Source organism: Aythya ferina, assembly GCF_964211825.1.
Source record: "Aythya ferina genome assembly, chromosome: 4".
In the NCBI taxonomy this organism is placed as follows: domain Eukaryota; kingdom Metazoa; phylum Chordata; class Aves; order Anseriformes; family Anatidae; genus Aythya; species Aythya ferina.
The window spans coordinates 60133791-60152556 of NC_140300.1; the positions used below are offsets into that span (position 1 = coordinate 60133791).

The 18766-nt window shown below is 33.1% G+C and overlaps 1 protein-coding gene across 5 annotated transcripts in view; it reads right to left on the bottom strand.

Annotated features, from left to right (window-relative positions):
• Positions 1-18766, bottom strand: part of TUSC3 (tumor suppressor candidate 3) — a 123732-nt gene that overhangs the window by 34459 nt on the left and 70507 nt on the right. For 2 of the 5 annotated variants that reach the window (XM_084518206.1, XM_084518205.1), the window contains exon 7: positions 15308-15585. The exons of the other annotated variants lie outside the window; for them this stretch is intronic. The gene's annotated coding sequence lies outside the window, so the exon portion shown is untranslated. Of the gene's footprint in view, positions 1-15307; positions 15586-18766 lie in introns of those variants that run through there. 5 annotated transcript variants of the gene reach the window in all.

Genomic DNA, 18766 nt, shown 5'->3' on the forward strand with positions numbered 1-18766 from the left:
ACTAATCAGATTTCCATCATCATGGTAAAATAACCATAGAATTTAATAAGAAAACAGATTATTTCCCTTTGCACATTTTATCACTATCCAAATTAACATTCATAATGAATTTACATGAAAAGCTACGGGCCCAAAGGGGCCCAAATCTCCAAATAGGAACAGAAATTGAGGCCACGGTAGAAAGTGCAGTCCCACCTGACCTTAATGTTACATTATTTACTCAACAGAAACATTCATTTGACTATCAGACCTTCAATTCACAGCAATTCTACCTTCTTCTTGTGCTGAGGAAACTCATGATTGCAAGTCAAACTTAGTGACCTCTAAATGTAATATGAGGATAATAATGATACATTAATTCAAATGTGCAGTATATATTCACAGTATTGTGCTCCTAGGGTCCTAAATCATGCATGTAGTTTCATTTCAGGTGATGTATTCTACAGTGCTTGGAACAAGAATTGTGCCCTTAGATAAGATGATGAAGTCTCACCATCTACATGACATTGTTATTTATTGCAGTGACAGAGGATATACTCTTAGTGAAATACTATCAGAAAATGTAAGAAATGTTGGCTGCTCTACAGGAAACAACTGAATTTAATCCACTTCACTATAGCACTGTAGTGGTCAATGACTGTTACTGGGGATGGCCAACTTCTTTTTCCAAATAAATTTTGGTTGAGTTCTTCTCTATCAAATACATTTTTGCAAAGAAATTTTTCACATATGGAGGACAAAAACATAATTGGTTACAAGTTATTTCCTAAATACCCTTTGATCCTTCCTTTCTTCAGTTAGTATGTCCAAACAGTTTTAAAAAATCACTCATAATGATGAACTGTCCCTCAGTATTTTCAATTGCAAATGTTATTCTTCCATGTGTCAATTAATAATCCCATTTTATTTTCCATTTGATGTCTAATTAGATTGCTTCACCTCTTAATTCTAACAGTAATATTTACCAAGTTTCACCACATACCACTTTAGGTTGAATACCTAATGCTAGACTGACCTTGTTACTCTCTACAACTTCCTGAGGAGGGGAAGTGGCAATGTTGGTGTCAGACTCTGACCCCTGGGAACCAATGATGGGACATGGAACAGCCAAAGGCTGCACCAGGGGAAGTTCAGTCTGGACATCAGAAAACATTTCTTTATGGTCAAACACTGGAACAGGCTCCCTAGAGAGGTTCCTGAGAAAGATGCCCCCATGCTGTCAGTGTTCAAAAGACATTTAGACAATGTCCTCATTAATATGCTTTAAGTTTTGGTTAACCCTGAAGTGGTGAGGCAGTTGGACATGATGATCTTTAAAGGTCCCTTCCAACCAAACTATTCTATTCTATTCTGTTCCATTCTAAAAGTGACCAATACAGCTAATCTAAACCTAAACCAAATCAAAATCTCTCCCAATAAGTGAATACAGACTAGTATTCTGAGATTAAAAAAAAAAAAAGGGAGGTTAGAACCAAATAAAATTTGCTGTACTGTTTTCTAGTCAATTTGTTCTAGAGTAAGTCTATAGTTTTCAGAGTTGTACAGATGAGTTACTAAAAAAAAAAAAAACTACTCTGTGTTGTCCAGAGCAATATTTTGTATATTATTTTATGTTTAGTTAACATGTTTGAAAAAATACTACTTACATGACATAGAAACTGAGCCAAATGAAGTCTTTACTAGGACAAACTGAGAACAAAGGAATCAACTCCATGTTTAGAATATAAAATTTGAAAGTAGAGACTGTACAAACAGGAATTTATTTCACAATAACAAGTGCTTTGAATCCATGATTTATGACAGCAGCTATGGGAGTCACATATTTAAATTTGTTGTTTAACACACTGGCAGATGCTTCCTAATTATTAGAATGCAGGAGTGAGAACATTATTTTTTTTTCAATGGATGTGTTATTAACATTAAACATCTTGTACTTTGGCAACTATCAAATTTGTAATGATGTATTTTATGAAGTTCTGTTTTAGGATTGCAAGCATTAACTTAATATATCATAAAAGCCTGTAGCTAAAAAATTTATGTTATGACACAAAATCTCAGACCTATCTACTGTGCAATGCCTAACAAGTATTCCATCCTGCAATGAATATAAATCAAATATTGCTGTCTGCAAGACGTTGCATTTCAAGTTCTTCCCTTCATCCGTCTCCAACAAAAAAAAACAAACCCATGAATTGTCAAGAACTACAAAAAACAAAAGTCTGAACAAAAGTTCAGAATGATCATTACTTTCAAGTTTATACAGAAATATTTTAAATGTTAGCTTTACTAAAAGAGTCATAAAAAATAATACCTAGAAGAAAATCAATAGAATACAATGTCCATGTACTGGGAAAAAGAAACCTGGGATTTATTTAAGGCCAAATGAAAAATTCTCTCAGATGTAATAACTGCTTATTCATGTGAGACTTTGACACTGATATGCAAGGAAGTTAAAATAATTTTACAAGTATTAAATTGTGAAACTGCAGTCTCCTTTCAGCTCAGAAAGGAAAACATTAGCTTTGAATATGTTACTTCTGGTATCTGTGAATGTGACTAAGCTTAATTATGTCTGAATTCATAGAACTACTCCCATTTTATATTTTATTTTCATATTTAGTGATTTGAAACAAAAAAAAAACAAAAAAAAAAAAACAAAAAAAAAAAAACAAAAAAAAAAAATAAAAAAAGGGCCACTGTGGACAAATAAGCTTTTAAGGCAGAGGCCATAAAATGAATTTCATTAACAAAGTAGACTGAAATACAAAGTAGAGCACATCCAGTACCTCATGATGATAAATGATTCTGCTTTCTCTGTTATAAGGTAGAAAGAAGAAATAACTTTCCTTTAGCTGATCACAGCTTTGCAGAACTGAACGAAGGCAGAGCTGACTATATCAAAAACATAAAATAGTCATCATAAAAATTTCAAAAGCCAAACTACCACCATTGTGCACGCACATCTGAATTATTGAAAATGCTGGAATTCAAATTTGTACAGATCTTAACTCTTTGTATTATCCATAAATTTGCAGTACTGATATAGTACAAGAAATTTTCTGAATCTATATGGAAGAAATAAAATCCATGTGATCTATGTAGCCTAGCACCCGGATTCTAACTTCACAATGTTAGAAAAACAAAACAAAAAAACAACCAACCGATAAAAAACAAACAAACAAACAAACAAAAAAAAACAATAAACTACCTTAAATTACAGGTTCAAGATTTTCAGATTTCAAGATTTTTACAGGTTTTCAAAAAAATCAACAAACCCAACTCCATAGTTGGGGGTATGCAAAATGATTAACATATGTACAATTATTAATGTCCTGAAATTTTCTTATAGCGTTTCTTATACTTTCAACAGTTTCTTTAAGTTCTTACTGCATTCTGTTGACTTTCCCTTCTTCAAAGGGAAAAGTACTAGTTTACTTTCTCTAATAGGCAGTTATGCATATTGCTTTTTGTTTGTTTTTGTTGTTGTTACTTTGAGCTAAAGACAAACAAATTTGAGAACTCACTGCTGACTGATAGCAGGAGGGGTATATTTTACAGTGCTTTAACATGTTTACATTCCTATTGTATTGAACTTCTCAGACCTCTGGTACCTCAGTTGAATTCGAGCATGTAAACTCTGGATAAATGTTGAGAAGCTCCCCACTAAAATTTTGTTTTGCTGCAAGTTTTTCAGCAAGTCTTACTGTAACTGCATAATTCTAATATGAGAGAAGATAAATTACTCAGGATTGCACAAAACAATACATCAAGCACGCATAAACTAAATTCCCAATCACACAGATCTTTGAGGTTACAATTATAGTGATGGTTAGATTTTCAAGTTAGACTCTGTAGTAAACCCTTAGTGGTTTGCAAATAAGTGCTATTAGTTTGGGCAAAGTTGTTGAAAAGCAAACCCTTGATTGATCACTTTCAGAAGAGAATATTAATTTGCCCATTAAAAGGTAAAATACTGATGTCATGTATTAGGCTTACATGGCAAGGTTTTAGTAATAGGAGGGAGGCTGCATTTGTACATTGTACATAAATACAAAACAATTTTTAAATATTTTTCCACTGATAATTTGAATAATTTTCCATTGATAATAGAAGAAAACCAATTAAAATTGAAAACTTACAAAACGTAGTATTTTATTAATACTTTGTTTGCAACTCTCTTATACTAAGCAAAAACTTTGCATTTAGATTTGTCCTAGAGGGAAATTTATTCACTAGCTGAGCCTGAATCGAGATCTGACAGGCTGAATAGTGCCCTCAACCTTCTGCATTTCTCTGAATTTAATTAATTCACTAATTTATTGCTGGCTGAGACAAGCAAATTCTGATGTGGTGTTTGTTGCTTTCTCTAAATGAATTAAAATTAACAAAACGAACAAAACTCCAGCCAATAATTCCTAGAATTTTCTGCATTGAGTCAGTTTTCAAAACTCATCTATACCGGTAAGTTTTTCTTTAACTTAACACAAACATGTAATCTGAAGATTGTTTCTCCAGGCATCCCACCACTTCATCACAAAGGTTGTGCCCAGTGTTGGAGGAGCACTTGTTGGCTTCATAATGAATTTTGTCTGCTTTCACCTCTCTGGACTTTCAAGATTCCTCTCAGTTCCTATAAACTAATTAGTGATTCTTTTAACATTACAAGCAATTTCTCAAAGTATGTTATTAAAAAAAAAAAGAAAAAAGTTTTTGCTGCACACTTCCGTTTAGTTTACACACAGTGAGCAATGAATTCTAAGGCTCTCGTTACAAAACCTCACAGTGACTCTGACCTTAGCAGAGTTTCAGTCCCATGCTATTTCTAAAAGAGCACAGAGGTTTCTTCTCTGTACACAAAATAATTTGGATGAAATGCTGATTCAAAATAAGTCAATAAGCATTTTGCTATTGATTTCAAGAGAGCCAATATTTTACCTTAATGGTTTATTGGACATAGAGTTTCAGAATATCAATATTTAGAAAGATATATAGTATGCAATAAGCCCCATAATTGCATAGAACAAACTATAAAGTAAAATCATTTACTCTATATTAAAGAATTTTAACCTAACATTTATTTCAATGTAACATTTAATTGAGCTTCAGAAGACTAAATTGAGTGCCACAAGAAAAAAGTACGTCGAAGTCTTTCCATAACAAAAAATGGGTTCTACAAATAAGCTCAAGTAAGAAGTTCAGCAGGTGAATTGTCATCCATGTTTCTGGTGGTTAGAAATGCCTCCAAAACTGACCTAGAGAGAGAACTTTTTACTGAATTAAAACTAACTGTGACTAACAGTGCATGGAAAACATCTGGTAGACACTTCATGATATGCCGACAATAATGCTCCAAATAGAGTCTGGTATCCCATCTTTAGCATTTGATTTTTCTCAGGTCTAAAGGTTGTTTCTCTGCTCCTTATCAGAATATATATATATATATATTTTTTTTTCTCATGAGTGAAACACTCCTTGCTTATTCAAAAAGGCAAGAGACAGGAAAAGCACTAATTTTTTACTGTAATATCTATCTCAACAAGGAACTGTGATGGCTAGAAGCTAATGTACATCATGTACATTAGCTCATTCTTCTCAAAGATTACAATCACACAACAAAGATTACAATCAAGATGAGAACAGTCACAATCCACCAAGTACTATCTCTGCTGTTTCTCAACTTCTGCTACTAGGAGGTAAGTCTCTTCTACCTGTTGAATCTAAGCATATTTTACTTGTCCTAAAACTCCTTCCAAGTAAGAGGAAGCGTAGCATCTGCCCTGATAAAGTACTCCAAAATATAAGTTATTTTCAATGCTAGGAAGTATATCTTTATATCTTTGTCTAATCATCTTAAGAGTTACATACATGTGATCACCTTTTCTGTTTTTCCGTTTCTCTCTTCAGTGACCTCTCAAAAGTTAACCTGAACAGCTGGCTGCATGCACGAGCAGCACTACATAATGCTCCCTATCAGTCCACATCTCATTTTCCCTTCCTCCTTAAATCTACCTCCAAAAGGACATGGATTAAGATGTATACCATGTGAACGATGTGGGTATTCCAGTATGAAATTCAAATAACTCCAGCATGACTAATACAAAAGACCCTTCATCCTTGCAACATAACAATAAAATAAATAAATAAATAAATAAATAAAGCTACCTAGTTTTCTTTTAAATGACCAACTAATTAAAATCTTCATTCTTGTGACTACACTGCTAGTATTTTCCACATTTCTTACACACACTTGAATTATTTACAATTTTTATCCTTCTATCTTATTAAATGCTGTGGACAAAGACAAAACTAACTTTGCTCTTAACAGTCTTCACATACTTCAAGACAGATGCTATTAACGACACTACATTTTGATGTTTATGTTGAGGTTTGTGATCTAGAACCTTTAAATCTCTCCCTGAGATACTGCCTCCCAAGCTATACTTGTTTTAGGCAGACTACCTTGAAACTACCATCCTGAACAGGTTTTATAGCTATAAATTTGTTCAATAGCTTTTTGCATACTTTAAGGTTTAAATGCCTGCAATAACCTGCAGCATGGAGTTCCACAGCTGGCTGCATTATGCATAGAAACGTTTTATTTGAAAATGCCACCTTCACATTTAGTTTGAATAAATTGAAAAGATTATTCTTTTGATGCTTTTCTCCATATCATTATTTAATGGACCTCTTCTGAAGTTCTTCTGCACTGAACTCCATCTATCATTATTCAACAGATGGAAAGTCTTTAGCATTCCAAATAACTTAAGGCCAACAGCAAACTGTCATGCTTATAGAAAGGGATGAATAGCAAATAGCAAAGGTGCTAACATAAACCCCTGTGAGACACCACTGATTTTCTTTTACCTTGAAAATTGGTAATTTGCACTTTTTTTTTCAATTTATCCATGAGAAGAACTTATTAGACCTCATTCTGTAACTTAAAGGATAATGGAGTACTTGAACTCTTGAAAGCTTTGCCCAAACTCTCTACTCTTCTTGGAAAAACACAGCTGTGATATCTTAAATCTCCTCATCCTTTGTCCCCTGCTTTTGGAAGCATGCATTGCCTTTCAGTGTAAGTTAAACAAAATTACATTCTTAGCCTCAAAGTAAATTCAATATAAATGAAGTACTCACCACATATCTCTGCAGCATTGCATATGTTCTTCAAACTGCTTACAAAGATGACATGATATCTTTAAGAATTAAAGATTGTATCTATATTTTATAAAACATATCACAAGGAAAATGTAAAACTTACTTATCAAATGTAATTGCTAGCACAAAAGCTTTTTAGTGACCACAGAACAGACTCAAGAATATTTTTTCCCTTCCTACACAACTTCCAATTAGCTTTTACTAGTTTTCAGGGAGGCCCAGCTCATCAAAAACTAGTTACAGACTTCCTAAAACTAGCTGACTGGAATTTCTTGTTGTTTTTGTCTGTAGTCCTTTTTTAGAGAAAGACCTGAATGGGGCATGTCATTGTTTTACCCAAGAACGGCTACATACTATACAGCCTAGAGCTATGAGAACACTCCTTGTGTTGCTTCCAGTTAAAAAAGACACTGATATACAAAAAAGAGCAATTCAGGAAGGAGGTCATTCCAGATATTTCAGTATATTTCAGCTCATCCTAATAGTAATTCAAGATTCATGACACAGGTCCCCTTGATCTTAATATACGGCATGTCCTTCAGAAAAGATAAACTAAGCTGGTTAACAAAACCTAAAAACAACTTCAAATACGGATGGCAACTGTTTAAGTATTGTAAAGATATAACGATTTTATTTTTTTAAAAGTTAGACTGATATAAATATTACACCTAAAGCTAGTTTGTTGCAGCACTTTGCATAAAGTTTCATTACTTTATTCTCTATAGGTCTGGAACTTTTAAGACAGTCTGTAGAGCACACTTCGCAAAATATTTGTCTTCTACAGTGAAAAAGCTACAGTGAAAGTGAGCTACTGCTGCCTGGATTACACTCTGGTAGTTGACTGTTATTGGACACTTTCTCAAATAAGATTGAATATTATAATTATATAAACTAAAGAGTAAGAAGAAAAGTTGGATAGTAAGTAAAATATTTTACACCAGTGTTGCCTCTGCATTTTCATTTCTTTGAATTGTTTCTTTACTTCCTATTTGCATGTTGAACCTTTTTAAAACTATAAAAGATACAGGAATTCAATCTGCTAAGCTATGCAGAGCAATATGAAAGTATGTATTTGCTAATAATACTGCTTTATATATACTTTTATCGTTTTTATCTTTTTAATTCAATGCTCTATCAGCAATAAGATAATTGAGAAAACATTTATCTATTGCTTCAACCATTTTTGTTTTTCTTAAAATAGGCAGATTGGGAGGAAAAGAGAAGACAGCAGAGAACAAAACAGAAATAAGAAAAAATTTAGTCCTCATTCTGTAAGATGAGCACTATAGCCTGACCTGTCATGTATTATAAAATATATATTATCGGCTATGTAGCTTGCTAAAATTTCTGACACTGATATTTTTCACTGGCAGAGTTCTTATATCCAATATCCAGTTAATCAAAAGGCCCCTGTATGAACTCATCTGGAGTCTTACAGTTAAAAACAACGTGTGTATTATCAGAATCTTGAGTGATACTAACAGGGAAACAGTCAACTTTACAACATATGGGACACAATACAAAATGAAATCTATGTTCAGTAACAATTAGTTCCAATAGTTATAGAATATGGAGTATTTTTTGATATTAAAAAAATAACCTAGCTTTCAGCTGAACCACAGTTGTGCCTACATAAAATTTGCTAGGCACTTAGCATATTTGATGATTATTTGAATTTAATTTATGCTGATGTATTACGAAGTGTTTTCATACATCTGATATATTAGAGAATCCTAGTGAAGCCCTATGCACTGATACAATTGTTAATCTTTATTTGTTAACCTGTACATTGGAAGATCAGGGATGAGAATTTCATTCATGTAAAACAAATATTATTTCAGAATACCTAGATGCAATAAAAGACTACCAAAGACTACCTAAATCGAGTAGTGAAGATAACATATAATTCTCATAGAAGAAATCTTGAATTATTGAGTTATTTGACATATTCCTAACAATGACCAACAATTCAAAGCTGATTAAATGAAAACCAGTGCCAGTGGGCTGAGAGTTGTAAAGGCTAAGCCATCAATTAATTTCAGTGTAAATATTAACAAGTTTGAAGTAAGCCAAATGTAAAAGCTTAAGTGTCATCTTCTTAACATGTAAAATTTGCACAATACTTTTACACGCATTGACACTGTGTGCATTAGCTAGATAGTATAAAAAAATCAATATTTATGTGAAATAAAAGTAACAAGCCAAGTAACAAGTAACTACAGTTCAAACCAACTTATACAGTCAAGTAGTAAATATAATGGGTTTGCATGCATTATCAGAAAAAACATTAATCTCCTTGTACACAACCACCATAAATAGCTTGTAATGGTACTTGTACATTATGTAGGGGGCTGGCATTTATTCTGTGTGTTTATATTCCAGTGCTAGACTCTGAAGTTCCATCTGGCTGATGATTCCACACACATACCAGGAAAAAATGCAGATCTTAATGTCAATTTCAAAAACCAAAAAAAGGGGGGGGGGGGGGGGGTAGGGGGGGTAGAGAGGGGCATGGCTACAAATGTGTTTGAAAATATTTTTTTTCCAGAAAATATTCATAAAAATCTGAGAGAGATCAAAGTGAAACTTCATCCTGTATAAGGACTGAGAGAAACATTCAGAATTTAGTTTAAAGTCTGACATATTTATCATTATACTAATATCTAAACTATATTAAAAACTGCATTTCAGTACATGCAATGAGAAATTGGCTACACTATAAAAACACTGATAATAGCGTTATCTCTTCTGTACCAGCGAATATAACCTCAAAAAGGGAGCTTACTCTATTGACAATTCAAAGTCTTCTCGAGTATTCACATTATGACTCTGACACTTGCATGACTGATAAGAGACAAAGTCAGAAAAAGTTTGAAGGTTATTCTTTTGTCTCCCTTGAAACTAGTATTTTTAACACTACCTAGTAATCCTTTTCTGACAAACCCAGTTAAGAAACAATTTTTTTTAAGATATTAAAATGCAATTTCTGTATGTTTGGAAGAGTAGAGTCCTATTCCTTTCTTTTTTTTTTTTTTTTTTTTTTTTTAGCTGGCCAGATAAAAAGCCATTAGGAATAACAGCACTGTCCTTCTTTAAAATGAAATAAGGGATTTTAAAATTAGGAATTATATATATATGTATTATATAATCTGAAGTAATTCTTAGTTCTGTTAAAAGTTTGAGCTTTTGTTTATGTCTATGAAATAATTTTTATTCCTCAGAGTAATAAATTTCATCCCTTTATAGCTTGGTCCTTAATGTGGTTTGTTATGTTGCAAAACTTTTACAGAAGCAGCTTGGATGTTGTTAGATTCTTTCCTACTCAAGGGATGAGGAACACTACAGGTCTGATCATGGGATTTGGCAGTTCAGAGAACAGGAAGTATTAATGTCTGCATCTGCAATGTCTGCATCTTCTGCATCTTGGGAGATACAGAACAGCAGGTATTCGGTCTTTCTATTTCCATCTCTCTAAGAGAAGCCTAAAACAGAAGATGAATGTAGTAGCTATTATAGATAAAAGTAGACATGATCCGAAGCTCTATCTAGTAGTGTCTTTCATATATATATATGTGTATAAAGAGCAGCAGGAAACAGATAAGCAATAGAAGATCTATTTGAAAATCTAAGATCTAAGAACATATCTGGTAAAACATGACACACCTGGTCCTAGGAACAGGTATATCACATACGATCTGTGGTTCAGTTATGTTCACGGAATCAGAACCTCCCACTAACATCACCCTTCACATCAGAACAAAGTTCAGAAGTTCAGCATTTGACTGGAAGAATACCACTGCTACTGATGCAAAGATGTTTATGTTGAGCCGCTGAAGACTCCCAGGCTATGTTTGTATTAGCGAGTAGTGCCTATTGATTTTTATTGATTTTTTATTGAATTCACTATCCACAATACACATTTCAAGTATTTTTACTTCACAGTAGATCCTCTCTAGTCCTATGGACTGAAAAAACAGCAGCAACTGGGAGCATACTGGGTGAACTTCTGGAGTTCACTATTTGTCTTCACTTCATTGAAAAGGAACAGTCAATGTGTCCAGCGTTATGTGAACCAAAGCATACCAGGTGGGAATGAATGTGACATGGGTTTCAAAAAAGTGTTCCTTATCTGAACTAAGTACCGATGCAGGTGAAGTCACAGAGAAATGGAAATGAGAAAGTGATAAGCTGAGCTTCAGTGGAACATTTCAGGCCCTGGAGGAGAACAAGGTCAACAGATAACTCAGGCTACCTGCATGGTGAAGGATATTGCAAAGCTGAACTGAAAGGGATTCAAAAAAAAGAACTTCTCATGGTAGATGGAAGACTAATTTTCTAGATAGAAATTGAAACAGATACTACTAACAGCAGACTTCAGTGATCTTTATGTGACAGCTGGCAGATTCTATCTTCAATTACTGGTTCAACAAGAAGCAATGCTATTTTAAGCACAGTTTTCATAGAAAAAAAGGCACTGTAAAGACACAGGAAGTATAAAATAAGTTCACAGAAAATGTTACAAGTTAATTCAGTAAATTAGACTAAAAGATGAACAGTAACATTTAAAACTTCCATTTAAGATTTACCATTTAAAAAGATTTAAACTGAAATAAAAATTGAATGAGGGTAGTCATCTAGAGTAGAAAAATTGGTGAATTGAATTTGAGTCACAAGCAAACAGTTAACGTTTCTTAAGTTATCTTGAATCTGTATCCGGCACATCTTTAAATATAAAGTGGCCTTTCAGGGAAGGATTCCAGACCTAGCTAATTAATAAACCCAAATGGAATAACAATGAACAACCAGACCTAAGAGAGTGGAAAGAGACCGACTAGTAGCAAGTACATTTCCCTCTTATAAAGTCAGGAAGCTTAGAGATAAAATGAAAGTTGTCAGTAGGTAAGCTGAGGTGACCCTGCAAATGAAATGAAAACAGATAGCTCATATGTCAGCCATTAAAAGAAGAGAGCAAGCAAAGAGGTTAATATGCAGTAAAGGATGGTAGTGACCTATTTCCTGAATCCTGTTTTCAGCAATGCTGAGATGAATATAAGGGAGACAAGGGTTCAGAGATGACAGAATGCCTCTATACCACATCAAAAGTTGAATAAAAATTCGAAGAGACACATTCCAGAAGTAGCACATCAATCTTAACGCTTAATAGTGATTTTAATTTTTATGCATTTATTCTAACCAATTCTATCAGAGTATGCTAATGTACATTTATAGAGTAGCATACATGGAAAGTATATGGGTTCTAGAAACAAAGAAGTTAGATTTCATTAACATGAAATGCTTTGGGATAAATTTTAATTTAGAGAACAATTAAACATATAAAGGAACATGAAAAATGAGATGAAGTAAAGCATATTTATTCCAAAGAGAAGGGTACCAGATTCAGCAGGCACAGTATCTTCCTTTAGGCATTAATCCTCTTGACAAAGAAAATGTGGTATTTATCTGGACTTTGGTAATTCATTCTGTTACATGTAAAGCTGGAGAAAAATGGGTTTGGAACATTATAGGAGGCTGAATAACTGGCTCAATTGGAGACATAATGGGCTGTTAAAAAAAAAAAAAAAAAAAAAACACTTAAAAGAAGCCTGGATTTTGGGACTAATTTATTAAGTATCAAGTTGATGATAAGCACAAAAGTAAGTACTAATGAATTCAGATGATGCCAGAAAGAACAGATTAAAAGACAAAAAACCACACACTACATTACATGGGAAGAAATTAAGATTATCTTGCTTGGAAAGTCAGAATTTCCACAAATTATGTTCTCACTGCCTTAAAAAAATTGGAAAGAAGTACACACTAATGAATCATATTCAGGCTGTGCTTATATAGTATGATCTGCCTATTAAAAATTATGTTAGATTTGGGGTACAAAGCACTGCCCCGCAATATGTTAATATAATACTCATCACCCCTACTCAGGATCTCTCTAGCATGGGCAGAAAGCAAGCCAAAAGAACACAATAGTCTTCTAGATGAAAGAAAAGTGAAAGAGCTTGGTTCAGGCCTTAGAAAACCAAGGTTTCAGTAAATTAAGCTTCCCCATATTTTAGTAAGGAAAACAGGAAATAAAACAAAAAGAAGGAAAAAAGCCAGGAGATTCACAAGTTGAAATCTGTGTATGGTTTTTGTTTTTCCAGATAGTCAAGATTTGCAAAGTGTTTTTGTAGACCTGGACTTAACACGGTGTTTTTAAGGGATGAGAGCAATAGAGTGGAAAGACTAGCGCAGCAAACATAGTATAGTCCCTCTGTGAGCACTACAGAAAGTGGCATATAAACTCATGTCACGTCCCTACAGTTTTGTATTTTCCAGAGAGAATTAACAATAATGCAAGTGATCAATTATTGAGATATGAGATGACGAGTGTTTTGAATTTAATTCAATTTGGTTCTTAAATCAATTCTTAAAATCCATTCTTAAACTGTGTGGCTGCTCCAATGCTTGCATTATTTCCACTTAGTGTAGCATATGTATAGTTAAAGGCACATTCAGAAGGTCAGGTACCTAATGTTGACAAAACTGTCTCCAGTTTTTTAGTGCCACACAAAATGTTTGTGAATAGTAATATGCCCAAATGTTTCTGCACTTTTACAAAGCTCAGTTTTAAAACTCTGTTTTTACATACAGAGCTTTTTAATGGCAGTATCCCTACTTGTGTTCTAGAGACAATCTTAAGTGACAGCACTGGACACGATGAGATTGTTTATTCATTCATTACTATTTATTGAAGTGTTCTTTGTTTATAGACAGATAAAACAAAAATAACTGTAAAACATTTTCAGCTTGGTTCTATAACTCTGGTATTTAGCTCCAGAGAAGACTACAGAACCATTCCTTCTTTTATCTGGCAGGGATTACTTAGCCTGAGGTAGAAAAATATGGATGAACGAAAGGCAAAAGAATACTTTTGCTTGAAATGTTTTCCAGAACAGTGATGATAAAAAATAATAATAATAATCGGAGGTCAAAGGCTCCTTTCATTCCATTAACCCATATTAATAGTGTGAAGGACTGGTAAATCCAGACAGCTTCCATCTTTTAAATAATAATGCTATTTTCTCTTCATTTAGAGAACCCTACTATGCCAAGTGACCTCAGGATCTGGAAGTTATTTCATATCTTGTTTGTTGCTCAGAAACTGGATTTGCAAGACTTTCAGTAAAAACTCTAAGTTGCATTGTGCTTAAAGTTAAAGAACTCCAGCTTCTAAAAGCTTTTAAATAAATATTAATGATAGACATTCAAGGAGAGGAATGGTGCAAAGTGCCTCCTCATTTCAGTACAGACATATGCAAAAGAACTGCAGTCCACTTCTAATAAACGTTAAAGTTTAATTCTGTAAGCATTGAATACTATGAAAATGTGATGTACACTAAGCCTACTCTCTTACTCACTTCTGTATATCATACTAGATTGATGCAAGATGCTTTCAAAACACTTAACGAGCAGATCCATCTCAGCTGTGCTATTCAGATGAACAACCCTGCTAAGTAGGACTGTAAGACCAGCTTTTCCAACCCATACATGTTTCAGTTCTGTAATATCTTTTTAAGTGGAGTACAGGAGCTTCCTTGATTCAAGAATAGTGCAAACCAAAATAATTCCTTGTGTAAAGCTTCATGTAATGCCCATTTCTTTCACGAACTTGTTTCTAATCAACGAAGACAGAGTTTGAAACCTGACTAGCAAACGGGATAAAAATTACATTCTCACTGTCTCCTTCCTTCCAAGGAAGATGGCTGGAGGAGTTGGAAGATATTCACAGTTCAGCAATTTTTTTGATAGACAGCTTACCATATATATATCCACACCAAGAAAATAAATTTATAATGCCTGCTTCTACATATAAGCACTAATATAACAGCTCTGTAAATTATTCTTGTGAACAAAATACAATTGAATTAATATAAACATAATTAACTTGAACTTTTCATCAGGCTGTAATATAAGACTACAGTTCACAAATTAAGTATATTCTAGTGAATTCTGGGTGTTTAGGTTGAATTTTTCACAAAATTTCTGTATTGTATTTCTGACATAATAAGCATTTCAGATTTGGTATGTGTTTCTAACAACTTCTAATTGTATTTAAGATATATTACAGTAAGGAGAAATGAGAAAATGAAAGTATATCCATACAAAATATGTTTATAATTACAAACATTGTAATAACAATTCCAAAGAACAAATAGTAGATAAACTGAGAAATGCAAAAATCAGGAAAAGAGGTCCTTCATACATTTAAAGATTCTCATTGTTTAGTCTAAGGCTAGACAAAATTTTACTTCTGCTATTGAAGCACTTCCATGGAAAAATAAAACTGAAGTTATGTTTTCTGGATATGATTTTCAAAGGTGCTCTAACAGCTCTAACTTCATTGCAATCAGAGGTAATTTCACCAATGAACTGGAAAAAAACAAAACACTATTTATCCCAGTAGTCAATCTTTATAAAAATGAACCAGAGCATCTATTCTTACATTCTGCTCAGATATATAACCTTCTGAAGTACCAGTTTATTCCTCTTCAATTTTAGCACAGGAATAAGTTTTGCCTATCTGAGCACATTATCTGAAGGCAAAACTGGTTTCCCAGATACCCGGGTTCAGCCTGTTGAAATCTTATGTAAGTATACTGCTAGGCAGCAGGGAAAAAAACACAGGAATATAATACACTTCTATATCTCAAAAGAAAAAGTAGAAAGAATAGCAGTAGCAGTATCATTACTTTGTCAATATTCATAATGCTTCAAAAGAATATATAAGGAAAACTTTGAAAACAGATTTCTCTCCTTTGCTGTATTATCTACAAGATCTGAATGTCAACATATGTTAATTAAAAAAAAAAAAAGTGTAAGTGGTTCAAATAAAAGAAAAATAAAAACATAGATAACTTGCCTTTTAATGTCCAGGAACTCAGAAATATTTGCCATCTGAAAGACATCATTGTATAGTACGATCCTACTGCTTATTAGAGGCTCAGAAGGACAATCAGCATATAGAATAAAACTTTTTATTTACCTTTTAATTTTATCTTTATGTCTTCTTCTATGGTTTTTCGTTCAGGAAAAGTCAGTACACATAAAAGATTAGCCAAAGAAAGGAATTAATGTTGACATGAAAGCTAGACAAAAAAATGAGAATAACTTGTTTCCTTGAAAATATATAAAAAGCATTTTATATTTATCAAAATATAAAATAGCAAATTACTGTTGCTTTGCAGATAAAGTATCCAAAGTTCTTTGCATTCAATAATTCAACCACCACAAAGGAGAATAAATATAAAATAAAAACAATAAAAACGTATCCCTCCAAGGCAAAGATTATGGGTGAATTAGTCCTGGAAAGGCTGTCTGAATTTTGCTGCTTCATTTACAGCATTACACATTCAAATGCCTGTTCTTTCTCTTGACATTCTTCATAAGCAGATAAGAGAAATCTAACACTGTTACATTGAAATGACAGCATTAGAGTTTACTGGCAAAACTATATGGAGAGTAAGTGCTCTCCAACTGAAAAATATACCAGATCTGTAAGTCTAAAAGGCCCTGAAGGACACAATATATTTTGATACTTAATTAGTAGTTAACAAAATGATTCCCAACCTGTGTTGCAGGTTATCTTTAGGGAGGAAATACAAATGATTTGCAAAATAATCCATCTGAAGTAGTAAAACACAGCTGTACTAAGATGCAAAGAAAATTCTCTGTATGTCAGGTTTAACATTTTCTCATTTCTAGTATGAGTATTGCAGAGATATAACGCTGCTGCCACTTAAGCAAAGGCATGCTTTCAGGAGCACTGAAAAGGTGTACCCCTTGGCTAAGTTTAACTGTACTAAAGTCAGTGGTAAACTCTACTAACAATTCAGCTATATCAGTATATCTGAACAGAAGGATAAAATTTACTTTAACTGTTCCCAAAGGAAAACCAATATCTATATATATGTGTATATATATATATATATATATGAACATATATATTTTTATATATGAACATATATATGTTCCTGTATATATATGTGTGTGTGTATATATACAGGAACATATATATATATATATATATATATATATATGAAATATAAAGATTAAATTAAAAAGTAAAAAGTAGGAGAATTATGTGGATGGTAAAACAGTGCAACAGGTTGCCTGGAGAAGTTGTGGAATCTCTAACCATGGAGACATTCAAAATTTGCTTTGACTAAGTCCTGAGAAACCTGACCAGAATTGAGCTGGCCTAGTTGCTCTTCATAGGTATGTTTCAAACAAAATTAGTCAGTTAGAGAAGGCCTTTAAACATATACACAACCAGTAAAGTCCAAGGAGAAAAAATAGATTCCTACTTGATACTCAGCCAAAACTGCTCTTGCCTGTGCAAGCAACAGCAAAACACAAACGTGCTTTTCCTTGCATCATTCTTTTTTTGTGCGTGTGTGTGTTTTTAAGAAAATGTAGCTTTTCTGTATTTCATTATCATTTTATCATTGTTATTCTGTCTTCCTATCTTCATATACATGTACGTCACAACTTCACACAGCTGAGGTTTTTCTGACTTCTGATATAAAAAGAACTGTTCTGTATAAAATGGTTCTTTTTTCCAAATGAAACTGAATTTAGTCTAAGAAACCCATTCACACACAGTCAAAATATGTGTGTGGGGAGGGGAGGAAAGGGGGGGGGGAGCATAGGGAGAAGGAGTGTTTGTTGTTTTAAAGTGGTACTGATCAATTAAAATTGGCTTTTTCTTTTTTTTTTTTTTTTTAATTGGATTTTATCATGACAGACTACTTGTTGCCTGCCTACCTGTCCAAAATCTGCTTTTATTTGATGGGAATCTGTTCCATCGTTACTGAGCCAAGAATACAGTACTGCAATAAAATTACAGTCTATTCTCTAAACTTTTTTAGCATATATGCTTCAAGAACTGATAAATTTAGTAATTTAGAGGTTCTCTTTCATCCAAAAAACTCTTCTATCTCACCTCTTTTTCTTCCCATAATAAAAATGGCTACAAAATATTGGGTGAGAGTTCCCTTTTCTGATATCATGGTAGAAACATTTGTTATAACTAAAGTTATTGAAATGTCAGCTATGACTTGCCTTGCTATCTCAAGCATTAGGACAGATGTCTTATACAGGTTAATAGTTTTCCCAACTCTAATTTAACAAATGAGCAACATCGTATCTAATGTGTTTATCTGCTAATAGAATTATTTAATAAGATCATTTGTTTTACAGTAGTTCAACCAGTTCCTTACACTGCCAATTGTTTTTTTGACTAAATCAAGACAGAAGTTTAAATTACAGGCTTGATAAATCCTTTACTAGTTGCAGCTTCTAAGTAAACTCACAGTTTTGATGATCACAGAAAAGCCATTTCATTAAGTACAGTCATAATGTAATCTACTTCTCACTTCTACCAAGTATATTAATGTAAATAATGTAAATAATTGCTTATTCCAATAAAAAATAAGAAGTACTTTCAACAGTACGATGTTTGTGATTATTGTTGACAGATGCATCAAAACATCACTGGCGTAAGATCAATCTGGATATCTTATGTTTGACACTGATACAATGACCAGTAAGA